This window comes from Leptinotarsa decemlineata, unplaced genomic scaffold, assembly GCF_025532065.1.
Source record: "Leptinotarsa decemlineata unplaced genomic scaffold, Ldec_3_MD MMD2_tig00003736_RagTag_RagTag, whole genome shotgun sequence".
Classification (NCBI taxonomy): domain Eukaryota; kingdom Metazoa; phylum Arthropoda; class Insecta; order Coleoptera; family Chrysomelidae; genus Leptinotarsa; species Leptinotarsa decemlineata.
The window spans coordinates 884978-902549 of NW_027412593.1; positions in this window are offsets into that span (position 1 = coordinate 884978).

A 17572-nucleotide genomic window follows, 5' to 3' on the forward strand; every position below is an offset into this window, starting at 1 on the left:
CTACAATAGACGAAAATGAGTACAATGGCGGAATAATTGAGGCCAGAGGCCATAATTATTCAATTGGTCATCTTCAGGGAGAGCATCCATATCACAAAGCATCCCTTGCAAAGTAGGGATGAATTACGATGTGTAACAGGCCTTCTTACAGGTCATTTGAATCATCATATGCAGAGACTCGGACTGTCGGATGACAGTGTGTTTCGCCTTTGTTTGGAAAATGATGAAACAGCAGAGTACATACTTTGTGTCTGCCCCGCTGGGGATCGAATCAGGTTTTTAGAGTTCGGAAGTTGTGGAAGGTGAAAATAGCCATAGAAGATCGGAAAAAACAGATTTTCTCTCACAAAAAATGACCTTCGTTCAATATTGTCTAATACTTCTGGTAAGGTGTCAGTAGAAAATCTAAATATCGTGGTTCTGGTCCAGTAACAAGGTGAAAATATGACTTAATAAAATGAAATCCACACCACACGTTCACACTCCACATTGTTCGAAAACAAATTTATGAAAATTGTAATTTGACCAGTAATATGCGTTGTGACCACACCATGGAACCTTCTTTCATCACTCCAGAAGATTCGATTCAGGTTCTTTGGATTGTCATCAATCCATCGGCAGAGCCGTACTCTCACCATCTGACTGGAAATACCACTCACCATACAAAATAATCGGCTTCGTTAAGAAGCTGGGTTTATTCGGTCGAGTGTGAATAGATTTGAGCCACAATAAACCCTTGCGGGTTGAGGTGGAGAGTCGAATAGACCCACTCACTTTGGACCTAACCTAATCCAACCTTACTTTCAGACACAAACTGGAACAACTACATTCATATAAACATTGAATTACCTACACAAAAGTGAAAATACTTTCGAAAGAACTATTTCCATATGAACATTGAATTATGAATAAAACACTACTGAAAGGGGTGAAATTTCACCAACATCAATGGTGGACATCCAATGCCTCTTCAGCATCATTAACATTAACATTTCAAGACTTTATGTCATGAATGAGTCAAATCTACTAATCGATGACATACTTTTGCTTTTTCGATTCAATCCCAGTCGTAGGAATCCTGTTTGAATTGAAATGGGTATATTTATGAATTGAGTACTTCTTCTTGTAATGTTATACAGACTGGATGTGAAGAGGCGATAAACGTCGGATGTACACCATTGAGGATGAGAGTGTTCCATGTAGGTGAAATTTCACATTTTTCATGTACTATATTGTGTAAGAATTCTGTGAATGATATCTGATTCAATTCTATAACGAATATTCGAAATGCAAACTGAATAGGAAAGAGGGTTTTTTGGGAAAGAAAGTTTTTGGCTTTCTACTACTCCATCTTGATACACAAAAGGGGATGAGGGAATCTTCCAAGAAAAAGAAGGAAGTAATCAATTTGAAAATGAGTAACTCTATGTGATGGGTTACTTATTTTATTACTAGAGTTACTTGTTTTCAAATTGATTACTTCCTTCCTTTCTTTGGAAGATTCCCTCATCCCCTTTTTATGTATCAAGATGGAGTAGTAGAAAGCCAAAAACTTTCTTTCCCAAAAATTAATCACTCCTAAGAATATAACCCCTTCAATTCGAAAGAGTGTTCTTGTTCAATTCAATGTTCATGTAAATATAGTTGTTTCGTAAGTATTTTTTCTTTCGTGTTTATACGAAGGTGGTTGTTTTAAGAGGGCTTACAGTTTGTGTCTGAAAATTATTTCTTCGCATAATCTACACATCTTTATCGAGAGTTTATTTCGAAATTGATTGCTTTCTTCCTTTCTTTGGAAGATTCCCGCATTTTTTGTATAAAGATGAAGAAGTAGAAAGCCAAAATTTTTCCCAATAGTTTTCAGTCGTATTAATTGGGAAGTAAAAAAAATCATTTTTAGAAATTCACGATTCACAAACCCGGCTCTACGTTACGATACAACCAAATCGATGATAATCTCGAAGCAAGAATGGTTTTTCGGGTATTATTCTCATGATGACCAAAAACAGTCATCTCCTGATTATACCAACTTGGTTAGCGAAACGCGTGTCGACAGACATCATTTTTGTTCTGGTGTGGAAGAAATGTTTTGCAGACTTTTCAACCTGTCTTACAAAAAAGGTGGTTTTCCTTCTTGTTGGGAAATTGCTCGCGTTCAGCCTATTTCCAAAAAGGGAAAAAAAAACTTCCAATCAACTATAGACCAGTCGCTTTGCTATCAGTTATATCACAAATCATGAAGGAAGTCGTGAACCAACATATCCTCAAATATTTGGATGCTTCAGCATCTTGAGCGATCATCAAGCGATCAGCAAGCGACCTTCTATCGTATGTCACCCATATTTGGAATAACACAATCGAGAAACATAGAGAATCAAGAGCTGTTGCGCTTGATATTTTCAAGGCATTTGACCGTGTGTGGCATGAGGGTTTGCTGGCCAAACTCCGATGCTATGGCTTGTCGAAGGATTTCTGTGTATGGCTCTCTAGCTTCCTGAAAGAATATTTCCTGCAAGTGGCCGTTGATGGATATTTCTCGCATACTTTCACCATCAACGCTGGTGTTTTCCTGAGATCCCTATTGCCTCCAACCCACTTTTTATTGTATATCAACGACTTATTGGAAAAACCTAAGAATCCAATATATTGCTTTGCTGACGACAGCAAACACGTTTTGTCATTCCATTTGGATTCCAGGACATCGGCTTCGGAGGAACATCTTCACCGGCAGCAGGAGGTTGCATATCTTAATGAGGATCTAGAAGTGATTTTGAATTGGGATGAAAATAACCAGGTTCAGTTCAAGGCCACAAAAACCCAGGCATCGGTTTTCTCAAAGAAGATGGAGTTTGTTGGGGGTTAAAATGGACACCAATATGTCGCTGAAATTGCAAAGGCTGCTTCTCAAAAGCTTGAAATACTGTTCCGAACCAGAAAACTATACACATCTCAGCAACTTTGAATGCTTTATGAAGCTCATATCAGACCCTATTTGGAGTATTGTTCTCATGTATGGAGCTCTGTCCCCAAACATACCCTGAAGTTGCTGGATTCCATCCAGAAAAGAGCCATCCGTCTGATTGGAGACGCGAACATCACTTGACAACCTAGATAGCCTGGAACATCGAAGAAAGGTTAGATATTCGTCTCTCTTATATGGATACTTTCACAGGAGGTGTTCCAGTGACTTGATTCCACTAAGAGCTGCTTTCCGTTTGAGGTTCAACTCAGTACACCTTGAACTCCACTGTTTGAGAACTCTTTCATCTGGAGAATTGCGTTTATGTGGAATGAACTTTCTGAGAACGCTTTTCCAAATGGATTTAATCTCCAGCGATCCAAATCCAATGTGAATCACTACTTTTGTCATTAAAAAAAATTGGCTTTCAGAGTTTTTTTTTGTGTTTTTAAAGGAACCATTGGTTTTGAATATAGGAAATTATATTCAATACGTTCACAAAATTTCTTAATAGCAGGTGCACGATGCAAAATGGGGATTTATTCGAGTGTCATTGAGATATATTAGGTTGCAAAGCTCAGATGATGAGAAAAAAAAATGTTATATAATATATACCTTTTCATCTGTGGGGAAGGCGACTATAGATTTTTAAATATGTAAAAAAATACTGTTGCATGGACATACTCGAGCGCGTCAGATATTGATAACATCAATGTCCTACGTATTATTAATAATGTTGGTATATTAATCTGATCGTTTGCATGATGTGAGTGGTTGTACGTAAGGGTTAAAAGTGAAAAGAAAAAAAAATCAAACGCGTCAGATTTTCTAAGGGGGTGTTGAGTGCAACAAAAAAAAAGGTCTCATTCAATAATCTGACGATTTTGATCTGACGCCCATTACGATAATTGACGGCCATTATAATAAATACTCAAGCGCGTCAGATCAAGATATGTTTCATCTTTATGTTTTATACGTGTTGTCTCATAATTTGATGATTATCTAGAGGGATTCGCTTAATCTGACAAAAACAATATTAAAAAAAAATCAATTCGATGAACTCAATTAATTGGAAAGCTCAGGAAATAGCATGCAAATAAATAAGTGTATGTTTTTTAAGTAGAATACTTGTATTTATAAGAAATTTTTTTTTTAAATGCTCAAAGAAATTTAATTTTTTATGATCAATCTATTATAAAACGAAACTGCAGTAATGTTAGTTACAACTAAAAGTGGTAAAAAATATAGAAAGTTCAATTTCTCTTTTTTTCATTATGATTTCCTACCACGTAGTACCGACTACATCCATCAATCAATTGATTAATTAATCATCATCTTCATCTTCATCACGAACGAGTCTCTGTGATCAGCTGTGATGGCGTCATGGCAACAGTATTCAGAGTGGGGACGGAGTGAGAGAGTAATAGATAGAAAAAAAGTGAAAGAGGAATAGAAACTCGGAGAGGGAAATATACGTATCACACAGCTGCACGCATTGAATTTTATCGATGAATTTTTGTTATTTCGGCTTGCGGAAATCGTCAGATTATATATTTTTCGTTATCCTTGAATTATTTCCTTCAAAATAAAAAAAAAAATCAGCTACGCTCGAAAATGTCAAAATGACGTAATTTTTTTACAATTTTGCTGCCCTCTCCATTCTTTACGTCACTCTCAAATTGTCAGATTACTGGAATATACATTTTTTAGCAGGTAATTAACTCACCCTACCTTAATCTGACGCGCTCGAGAATTTCTGATGATCAATTTTTTTTACTAATCTGATTCTTTATCCCTCACAGGCGGCCTTATATATGGGGCTTATATTTGGTGGAGATACTTAACCGGGTACAAGATATCCCCCTATATATTAATCTGCCGCGCTTTAGAAAATCCCGAAATCCCCGCTTAGGCTCCCCTATTGTAAAGAATGGTTCAAAATTGAAAGATGAAGTTTATTTTTGAAAAATAAATCACAGCAGTTTGCAAATGATTATGAGGATAAATTTTCATCAAACACCTTGCATGAACATTTCGAAATATATAATGATATGCATGGGCATGAGTAGAATTAGGAAATTTTCCTCAATTCAAAGATTTCTACATTGAGAAAATCATTTTTTCACCTAATTTTGAAATATATACAGTGTGCAGAACCTAAAACAAAACAGAAAATATCTTCAAAACACATTTGTGAGACATATTTCTACCATAACCTCAACTATCATACCTCCTTCCCCACCCCTTGTTGACCATCACCCATTGAATTACTCAGAAAAGGAAAAGTAGAAGTGTAACACGTCATCATAAATGATGATTTTACCTAATTTTCAATTTTGGCGCAATCTTGCAAAAAAAATTATGTCAGCAATAACTCCAAAAATTCTCCAAAATGTCAGACAAATCATATTGCAGAAATTTTGTTCCATAAACCGCTTACATAATCAAATAATGTGGCTGATAGTGAAGAAAGTACAAAAATAATATCGATGGACGAATTTTCTTCCGTAAATTAAAGAATATTCAGGTATGTCTGAATGTATAGAACGTATAAATACGGTAGAATAGAAGATGAATATTATCTGAAAAAACTTCTTTGCATGATCTACACATTTTTTGAAGAATTTATTTTCAGGTTGAATTATTTCTTGGTTTCTACATTCTCTACATTTTTTCCAAGATGGAGAATAGAGAGCCAGGATGAATTAGATTTTGTAATTGCTATTGGGAAAACACCGCAGTGACAAAAGAATTGATGTACCGATATAAATAGATTCAAATCAGTTCATTTCCAGAGACCCTACAGCATGGAAAAAGTCAATTGAACTAAAATATGGAAATTCACATTTCATAAAGATATGAAAATATTAAACAGAAGTATGAAACAACATGAAACTGAAAACTATGACAATTGAAAATAGTACAGTCTAAATTGTTGCAATCAAGTTATTGATATTTCCAAATCAGCCTGGAAGTATTCATTGAGGGAATAAAATATATTGTCATGTAACAGTTTTTTAACATTTTTATCAAAGGTATGCAGGTTTGATAGCTATTCAAGAGAGATAGGTAGTTAGTTGTATAACTGGATGGGCATAATTAGAGGGCCGTTTGCTACTTTCGTCAATTTATGGTGGAGAATAATGAAATTATAGTCAGATTTTAACGTATATCCTGTGGCGAGTCGAATATTATCTCTTGATTCAAATTTGTCGAAATGAGTTTTGACATAAACAACACAGCTGAATATATATATATAGTGAAATAACAGTTAAAATATCCAAATCGGTAAACAGCTCCCTACATGAGTCATCATTTTGAAACACATTGTTCTCACTATCTTTTTTCGAGCTATTAGTAATTCGTTTATTATTGTTCAGTTACCAAAGTTGATCAGACAATAACTGAATGAAGATTTAATATAAGCATAGTAATATCTCTTCAATATATTCAATGGAACAAAATTACGGAGATTACGAATTACAAAACAATGTTTCGACATTTTACTCCAAAATATAATCAATGTGCTTGTTCCAAGAGAGTTGAGCATCAATGTTCAAACCTAAAAATTTTACAAATGAAGTTTGTTGTATTAACTTGCCATTTATTCTAACCAGAACACTGCGATCAATCTCATGTAGTGAAAAGACGATTGTATTAGTTATTGAGCTGTTCAGAATGGGACCATTTTGAGAACAATATTTTTGCATATTAGCAACTGCTTGATTGGACGGACTCGACAATCCCTCATAATCTGAAGACTTCAGAGTGAACGAAGAATCGTCGGCAAATTGCACTGTACAATGTTGACGATTACTGTTGTTGAGGTCATGTACGAATAAAAGGAAGAGAATAGGTCCTAGGACGCTACCCTGGGGAACATCGGTGGGAACAACACAGGTTCTAGAGTGGAAGGTCCCAGCCTCCAGTATAAACAGCTCGCTCAAAATTAAATCGTGATCAACAGTGTCGAAAGCTCGTGACAAGTCGAATAGAACACTTATCGTTTTTTCACCTCTATCGAGATTAGAAATGACATCATCGACTAAATTCATCGTGTCATCCTGAGTAGACTTGCCAATTTGGAAGCCATATTGACAGTCTGGGATGATTTTATACTTCTTGCAAAAAGAGAGGAGGAGTCTTCTTTGATAAGTTTTCTCGAATATTTTGGAAAATGCAGATGGTAACGCAATTCCTCTGTAATTGTAAGCTGAGTGTGTGTCATTTTTCTTATGGATAGGCACTATTATTGCATGTTTGAATCGAGTAGGGAATACACCTTCGACTGAGGAGATATTAATGAGGTATAAGAGGGGTTCGATCAAATTTTCAATCACCTTGAACAAGAGGTTGCAAGGAACTTCATCCACGCCACTGGAAGTCTTAAAAGATATCGACTTCACTATCTCGAGTAGTTCAGTTTCATCCAGGGGATATAAAAAAGTGAGTTGGAGTTGATGTCACAGTTATTTACTAAAATAGGGGATGTTTCTTTGACTAATTTTTGGACAGAATTCAAGAAGTAATCGCTGAATGGGAGATAGCAACACCCTCGTTTACAGATAATTCATTTTCATCAATAACATATTTCGGCAAGAATTGGCTTTTTTGACGAGTAGGTATGTCTGAATACAATGTTCACCATTATTGTATAACAAAAAGTTATACAACTGAATGATACAACTTTCCAAGAAACTTTTGATATCAATGTTTGCATTGATATATTGGATAGGATTTTGAAAGGCCCCGATTTTACTGTTGGGGTTTTACACGGATACAGATATTTATATTTTCTAATTTTACTCCTCTAAATTGTTTCATTTGGGTTCATATTGAAAAAAAATTATCGTTATACACGTTACGATTCAAAAGACCTAAAACAGACAATCTGAAATGCTTATAATACCACAACAAAAAATGTATTGACAAAAATCGAAGAAGATAGAAGGAGACATATTCAACATTCTTATACAATGTGAATGTGTCCTTCGTTATTCTACCCATTTCAACACTATGTTTTTGATGTTCACTGAAATAACTGGAATCATGTGAATCTTCTCATAGTTGTTGTTGCATTCTTCATGGGATGCCCACGATATGATATGTAGAATACGAAGAAAAAAAATGTTAACGAAGTAGATGTTCAAAATGTTCACCATGAACGTCTTGGCAACATCCTAATCTCAAATAAAACATTATTTAATATGTCAGACGTGACCGACCTGATCGCAAGCGTTATTCGTTGTTTCAAGTCATTCAAATCTGAGGATTTAGTTTTGTATACATTGCTTTTTACATATCCCAATTAAAATAAATCCAAATCGATCCTCGCCTCTCTATCCGTCGATTGGGAAATGTTGTATCGAGGTATTCTGTTTAAGAAGATCTGTTTGAAAAATCTGCCGAACATTAATTTGGTAATATGGTGGAGCTCCATCCTGCTGAAACCATATCGTATTCACTGAAACTTGAGAGTTTCCTGGATCAGGATATAAATTTGCTAAACTTGGAATGATATCATTTTGAATTTGTGCCAAATAATTATCGCTATTCAAGTTGCCCTCAATGAAAAAGGGACCAATGATATGGTTTCCTACAATCCCTTCCCAAACATTAACCTTTTCGGGGTATTGTATGTGTCCTTCTCTCATTCAGTGAGGATTTTCCGTTGACCAGTAGCGGCAATTTTGCCTATTATCATGAACGTCAGGAGACAAAGTACACTCATCAGAAAACATAACATTTCGATGATATTGTTATCCAACATGTCCATCATTTGCTCACAAAGATAAGTTCTTCTATCGAAATCGTCTTCCATGAGCTCCTGAGCATGTATCATTGCATAAGGATGCATTTTATTTTCTTTCAATATGTTTACTATCGATGTATAGCTAACATCGAATGTAGTGGATGCATGCCTACTCGATGTATGTGTGTTTTCCTAAACCTCAAGCATCGCATTTGATTTGAGTTCATCATTCATTGCATTTGGCAGCTGCTTTTTTTATCTACTCCACATGACCAAGCTCGCGAAACTGCTTCTCTATTTTGCTTATTTTTCCTTGAGATATATGCGGTAAATTAGAAAATTTCTCATGAAATAGACGAGCTACTTCCTGTTATGTTTGGGTTTTTTCTCCGTGACCAATCTAATTTTAATAATTTTTTTGGTCATTCATTATCAATCGAAAATGTATAAATGGAATCGGAGATGAAATGTTACATACAGGTAAGGCACTCGATGATCCTTCATATATTCTTGTTGGTTTTGCTGATCTCTTCAGTGGTTCTAATACAGGACATTCCAACGAAAACTTGATCTCCCCTGTAAGTCAGAAACGGACATGAAATCAAAAATTTCGATTTTTATTTCTAGGGGGACTAATCTAATAATATATAAAAACGAATGTTTTTTGGTTGGTTGGTTGGTTGGTAAGTGATAAACTTTTACATCGCTCAACCGATCGTGATAAAACTTGACATGTATAAGTAATTTTTCATAGAGAAGGTTTTTAGGCTATCAATTTTCCTGTAACTCGCCACTAGATGGCGCTGTATTGGAACAGCAGCGATACAGCAACATAGTACTAGTCATTTATAAAACTGTTATTTTATGCATTTCCGTTGATCTAACCATTTGTCAAACTTGAAGTTAACAAATTTTAAACCTGAATCAAAATACTGACAACTGATGTTGTAACATACAAAACAAGTTGACAATGCGATTTAAAATAACGTTACTACAGAAATTATTTACAGTTTTTCAAAGAACGCCACCTAAAAAGAACATTGCTATGGTTTTTGCTTACTTTCTTATTATCAATACCTCAACATGAAATAAGTTTTGAGTATATTGCAATAAATTTTGAGTGTATTTTATCGAATTTCGGTAACCACATGATTTTGATTTATTTCATCTTAAGTGTTGCAATAAACTTCAAAGCGATAACATTATAGAAAATAAAGAGACCTTTCAAACGATATATCACAAGTCTATACTTTCCATTTAAAAAATTGGGGGTTGTACCTGTCACTTGACGGGGATTGAAAGTAGGGAAAGCATTTTTCCGTTGAAGTATGACGAATACCGTAAATGAAATAATTGATTTATTCCATTTGGCTGTAACACACTGTATATGTTCTGTAATATAACAATGAACTAATCATAGAAACATTTCAAGTAGTATCCTACTATACGGCGGCTGGAATATGTTTCTGAAATTCAGTCTTATCCTCTATCGGTTCTAGAACACTCCAGATCAGCATAAACAACGAACGAGAATCTAACTTAATTTTTGAAATTTTAAAATTATTGGTATTCGATTGCTACCTCATTCACATTGACTACCTGACACCTGGTTATTCTACATTGTGCCAGGATTTCTTGATTTATATACTATAGTGGCTTTCAAAATATGAAAATCCAAATTAGTTTTATCAAGACTTCCATTGGTCTAACCATGATGGTGATTATCATGGACCGAAACGGTTGAAGATGTAGCAAGTGTGATACATGGATATGTATGTCCAAAAATTTTTTGGACAAAAATGATAGTGTTTATGGAAAACATGAAAAATATTCAACGAAAGTCATTTTTTGTGGAGGAAAATCAGTTTTTTATCGACTTTTTTTGGGTATTTTTACCTTTCACAATCTGAAAATTATATGGAGAACTTTATACAAGTGTAGATAGGGCTAACTTTTTAGTTCAACTCGATATGTTACTACGCAAAATCAAAGTATTTTTCAGAATGAAAATCGTTCTATTTATCAGTAACTTGTCGTATTAACAATTTTGTCTATCAAAAAAATTGCTAAGGAATAATACAATACTTATTTTAACGTTTGAAAGGTCAAAGTCTGCCTCCGTCTTCAGAAATGGACAAAAAATTCAAAGATATTTGCAGTTATCCCTTTGCTGATTATTTATTTCTCAACTTCTTCGACAGATGTCAAAGAAGTTTTTAAATGTGAAATTATGTCAATGTTGTTGATTGACAACCGAAACATTCGATGTGATACAAGGTGCTCTCCGATATCCTGTTGCCATTTCGTCACTATCCAAATTTTCCTTCTAGATGGATAGCAAAGTACGGTCTATTTCTAAGGAGCTGTTCGAAATACAATTCTCTCCAGATATGAGAATATACGTTCAGAATATCGAACGGGGTTACTCTTACCATCTGCTAAAAAGCGGAAAAGGTGTCTCCGGAGAATGAAATTACAATCATCCCTTCTAGGACATAAAGAACTCCTTTCGAAACAAATCACAACTTAAATTTTATATATTGTGTTCTACATGTGAGATGATGAAAATGGTTTTTTCTGAATAAAATACAGAATACTTCCAATACTCTGAAAGTATAGAAAAATGCACCATGACTATTTTTGGTGTGGTAAGTAGCTCTCGAAGAATATGCACTTATCCTTTCCATACTTTCATTCCCATATTCCATTCAAAGAAAGCAATATCCAGAATATATTATTTTGAACTCGGCTAATAACCTAGTAGTTGATGAAAAGAAAAAAATCACGTGCGAAAAAAGTTAAATTTGAATTTTTTGAGGGTTTGCTCATATAATCAACATTTTGAATATATAGATTGGTTTTCAAAATATCCTTTGTCCAATATTATTTCAGTTCGTTCTGCTTGGTATGCCACGAATCTTTCCCTGTGTTGAGAAAATTTTGTAATCAATTAATAGATCATACGTGTCAGTCGACAGGTTTGAAAAAAGTAAATCAAGAGAATCAAATAGTGTTTAAGTAACAGATTTCGAAGTATTCATTCACAGAAAATTGTCAACTTGAATTATTTGAAAAATAAAAAATATCAATTAGTAGGTTATTGATTTTGGAATAATGAAATTATGTTAAATTATTTAACATTTGTTTTTAACTATTAATAAACAGAAAGAGGAGATTAATTTATTCAAAAGAAACTCCATTTTGAAAGAATTAATCATCGAAATCAGTTCACTAACAACTCAAAACAAATGTATACGAAGAAAATAAACAGCTACTAATGAATGAAAACTCCCATGAAATATCACAATTGAAATAAAATGCAAATATGCATGGAACTGAACGCTCCCACGACCATTTAAACTGAAAGGGGTATGTTTTTAAAAGAGATTCATTTTTGGGAAAAATGGTTTCAACTTTTTTCTTTTCCATTTTTCAAAAAATATGGAAATCATTCGAAGAAACGAAGAAAGTAAACAATTTCAAAATAAATTCTATATGAAGATGTGTGGATCATACAGAGGAGTGACTTTCAGACACAAACTGGAAAAAACCCCTCTTGAAATAACTACTTTCATATAAACATTGAATTACATGGAAGAAAAATATTTCGAAACAACTATTTCTATATGAACATTGGAATATATATAATAGGGGAGCCCAAGCGATGATTCCGGGATTTACTAAAGCGCGGCAGATTGATATACAGGGGGATACCTTGTACCCGGTTAAGTACCTCCACCAAATATGAGCCCCATATATAAGGCCCCCCGTGAAGAATAAAGGTTCAGATTAATAAAAAAAAATTGATCATCAGAAATTCTCGAGTACGTCAGATTAAGGTAGGGTGAGTTAATTACATGCTAAAAAGTATATATTCCAGTAATCTGATGATTTGAGAGTGATGTAAAGAAAGGGGAGGGCAGCAAAGTTGTAAAAAAATAACGTCATTTCGACATTCTCGAGCGTAGCTATTTTTTTATTTTGAAGGATAACGAAAAATATATAATCTGACTATTTCCGCAAGTCGAAATTACAAAAATTCGTCGTGCAGCTGTGTAATACCTATATTTCCTCTCCAAGTTTTTATTCCTCTTTCACTTTTCTCTATATATTATTCTCTCAATCCGTCCCCACTCTGAATTCTGCTGCCATGACGCCATCACAGCTGATCACAGAGACTCGTTCGTGATGAAGATGAAGATGATCAATTGATCAATCGATTATAAAAAATTTTTTTGAGCATTTTTTTCAATTATTTTCTTATAAATACAAGTATTCTACTTGAAAAACATACACTTATTTATTTGCATGCTATTTCCTAAGCTTTCCAATTGATTAATTCCAATGATTCAAAAAACATTTTTTTAAAAGTTTTTTTTTGTCAGATTAGGCGAATCCCTCTAGATAATCGTCAGATTATGAGACAGCACGTCTAAAACATAAACATGAACTATATATATCTTGAGTATTTCAAAATGGTGAATTTTTTTTGCACATTATAATAATGGCCGCGAGTTTGCGTCAGATCGAAATCGTCAGATTATTGAATGAGAACTTCTTTTGTTGCACTTAACAACCCCTTAAAAAATCTGACGCGCTCGATTAATTTTTATTTCTTATCACTTTTAACCCTTACGTACAACTACCCGCATCATGTAAACGATCAGAATAACATACGAACATTATTAAAAATACGTAGGACATTGATGCTATCAATATCTGACGCGCTCGAATATGTCCATGCAACAGTATTTTTTTACATATTTATATGTATAGCCGCTTCCCCCACCGATGAAAAGGTATATATTATATAACATTTTTTTCTTCTTATCACCTAAGCTTTTCAACCTAATATGTCTCTATGACGCTCGAGTAAATCCCCATTTTGCATCGTGGGCTCCCCTACTAATGAGAACACTTTTTCCTTTTCACTATTTTCTCAAAACATTCGTAATGAAATTGAATCAGATATCATTCTCAAAATATAGTGAATCTGTTAACTAGTTCAGTGATCCAATAATTTTTCTGAAGAGAGGTTGGTTAGGTAACGGGATCAATTTTTTTTTAATAATTGTTTTTTGCAAATAAATCAATTGTTTGGCAGATAAACAATTGTTTTCTAAGGAAAAAGGTGATCCTGATACTCAACCAACCTTCCTTCAGTAATTGATTCTACTCATGTCATCGATGACAGGACATACACACATCCATAAGCTTATTTGATTCAATCCCAGCCATAGGAATCTTGTTTAAAGTGAAAGGGTTATTTTTTAAAGACAAAACACAAGCACTACAGAAAAATCCTTAAGGCGCTCTAAGACCGGTGCCTGTGCGAAAGTAATGATTCACATTGGATTTGAATCGCTGGAGATCAAATCCATTTGAAAAAACGTTCTCAGGAAGTTCTTTCCACACAATCGCAGTTCTCCAGATGTAACAGTGAAGTTCGAGGTATACCGAGTTGAACCTCAAAACGATGAGCAGCCACAGTCCGTCGCGAATTTCTAATATGTACCGCTAACATGTATCACTCGAACATTTCCCGTGGAAGTATCTATAGAAGAGAGACAAATCTCCAACCGTTCTTCGATGTATCAGACTATCAAGGTTGCAAGTGAAGTAGATACGCGTCTCCAATCAGGCGGAAGGCTCTTTTCTGGATAGAATCCAGCAGCTTCAGGATATGCTTATGAGCGGGGCTCGATACGAGAGAAGGTCTGATCTGAGCTCTATAAAGCATCAAAAGTTGCTCAGGTATGTACAGTTTTCCGGTTCGGAAAAGTGTTCCGAGATTTTGAGAAGCGGTTTGTGCAATTTCAGCGACATGATTGTGCCAAGACATATTGGTGTCCATTTTAAAACCCAACAAACTTATCGATGCAGAAAGTGGAATTACATTATAGTATCTGGTTCTAGGACATTTATCTTTTTGGATCCGATATTACTTCTAGATCCTCATTAAGATATGCAACCTCCTGCTGCCGATGTCCTGAAATCCAAATGGAATGATAAAACAAGTGTGCCACGAATGTGCCACACACGGTCAAAGACCTTAGAAATATCAAAATCTACAGCTCTTGACTCTCCATGTTTCTCGATTGAGATATTGATCTGATGCTTCACAGCTTTCTCCTTGATTTTTCATATCACTGATAGTAAAGCGACTGGTCTATAGATTCTTGTAAGACAGGTTGAAAAGTCTACAAAATACTGGTGCGAGTTCATTTGGGCAATTTTCAAGTACGATGACGAGCAATTCATCAGAACCAGACGCCTTGTTGATATTGAGCTGTTTCAGTATATTTCAGTTCAATTTCTAAAGCTGTTGTTGCAATTGAACCATCCGCATTTGTTAATGGCGAAATTACAGATTTTGTAAAGTTTTGATTAACAACTTTAGCTACTGACCAGAAGGATATAGACCAGTTAGGATTGGCAAGCAGTTCATCCCTAATTCTTTGATTGTGAAGTTCTTTGCTTTCATTCATCCTAAGTTTGCTCTATTGCGAGCATAAACGAACCTAGTTCGGTTTTCTGCAAAGGGATTTTTGCGCCACTGCCGGTAGGCGAGATTTTTAGAGGCGACAGCTTGCTCCTATTAATAATAATAATAATAATAATACTTTTATTAACCATTGTCGGTACATATATATATATATATATATATATATATATATATATATATATATATATATATATATATATATATATATATATATATTTAAAGAATAAAAATAATAGTTAGTCATACTTGAATAACAAATTGAAGAATAAAGATAGAATATAAATATAAAAACATAAAACTCGGCACCTAATATATAAATGTTACAATTTAAAAACAAATACACATATTATATTATATTGGGAATTATTTCCAGGAAGTATCACTCCAATAGTCTTTTAAACTATAAAAACATTTTTCATTAAGAATAGTTTCGTATTATTCTTAAAGATTTCATATGATTTTGACTCCTTGATTGAATCAGGTAATGTATTGTAAAGTGAAATAGCATTGTATATTGAAGAATTTTTAAATTTATTTGATTTGTGCGAGGGTATCCTCAACATACCACCATGACGTGAATGATAATAATTAAGAAAAGAAGCATTCGTTTCAAGAGATGCAAGATTATTTCTTACATAAGTCACACATTTGAATATATATGCATGGAACTGATAATATATTTTCCCTTATAAGAATAGGTTTGCAGCTATCACGATAATCCATATCAAAAATCAGTCTTATAATGCGCTTTTGGGCAACAAATATTCTATCAAGATCTCTACCACATCCCCATGACATTATATTCAAGGAAATATGCGGAAATGCCATTTCAAAATATATACTTAAGAGATTTTTTTCATCTACAAGCAATTTCATCTGCTTAATCGCGAAGAATGCTACATTAAGTTTCTTGCAAACCCCATCGATATGTAGATCCCAATTTGAAGATTCATCTAACATGGTTCCTAGAAATTTAACATCATGTGACATCGCTATTTCATCAGTAATATCTACTCCATCTGAAATGTTATTTTTTCTGTTATAAAATTTCATCGAAACAGATTTGGAGGTATTTAATATGAAGTGATTACATTCACACCATGACGTGAATCTATCAATAACCTATTTGTCTCTTGTTAATACATCTTCCAGTGTAGACCCAGTGATTGTCATTGTGGTATCATCTGCAAACGTAGTTGTGTGGCAATTGTTAACATGTTCTGAGAGATCAGGTCCCAGTACTGATCCCTGAGGAACTTCTAATGTCACATCATGCCCAAGCCATTCTAACTTTATATATAGAAAATCTGATGAAACAGTGTCAAATGCCATTGACAGATAAAAAAAATACTAATCACAAAACTATTGAAATCAACTTCGGAGTATATGTTATTTGACTCTAAATAATTCACTATTCTAGTAGCCACCACTTTTTCATACAATTTCGAAAGAAAACAAAGTAATGAAATTTGTCGGTAGTTATTCAGGTCATTTCTATTTCCTTTTTTAAAAAGAGGAATGACTAAGGCTTTCTTGAACTCTTCTGGAAAGTAGCCTAACATGTAGGATTGATTCATTAGATAAATGAGAGGAGATACATAAGGTCGAATATTTCTTTAACAACTGTCATCTGATCCACTCGAATTTGTATTTTTCATTATTATCAATACAGCATGAATTTCAGCTTCAGTAATCGGTCCAGTCTCAAATGAGTGTACAATATTCGTACTGATTGTACAAGGTAATGTTACATTTTGACCTAAGTGTGTGGAAATAGCCGTTTTAGCAGAATTTGCAAAATGATGGGCAAATAGGTCTGCTACAGCAGAATAGTGTTCAATCACAACTGATTCATGATGGAGAGTGATAACATTATCAGCATAACACTTTCTTTTTCTTCCCAACTTTTTGTTTACTATATTTCAAGTTTCTTCAGTTTTGTTACTGGCATTGTCAATTTCAGTGGAAAAGTAATTAATCTTTTTTTGGTTAAAGTTATTCTTGTGTTATTTCAGCCTAGATTTGTATGCAGCCATATTACTAGAGTCAACTTCTCGATCAGTTATAATTAGATGGAACATATCTCTTAGATATTTTCCTTCCTGTGCAATGTCGTCAGAAATCCAGTTATTATTAATGAACTTGTTTACAACAGTTTTTCCTTGAACCAAGGTTTGCCGTTAGAAGTTCGTTTCATTGAAAAAAGAATATCGGCAACCATGGATGATAGAATAACTTCCGTGACTTCAGAAGCACAAATAGATGGATCTTCAAAGCTGGAATTTAGGAAATGGTCCTGAATGAAAGAATAATTTTTGGAAAAAAAGGTTTCGGCTTTTCACTTGTGTATCTTTGT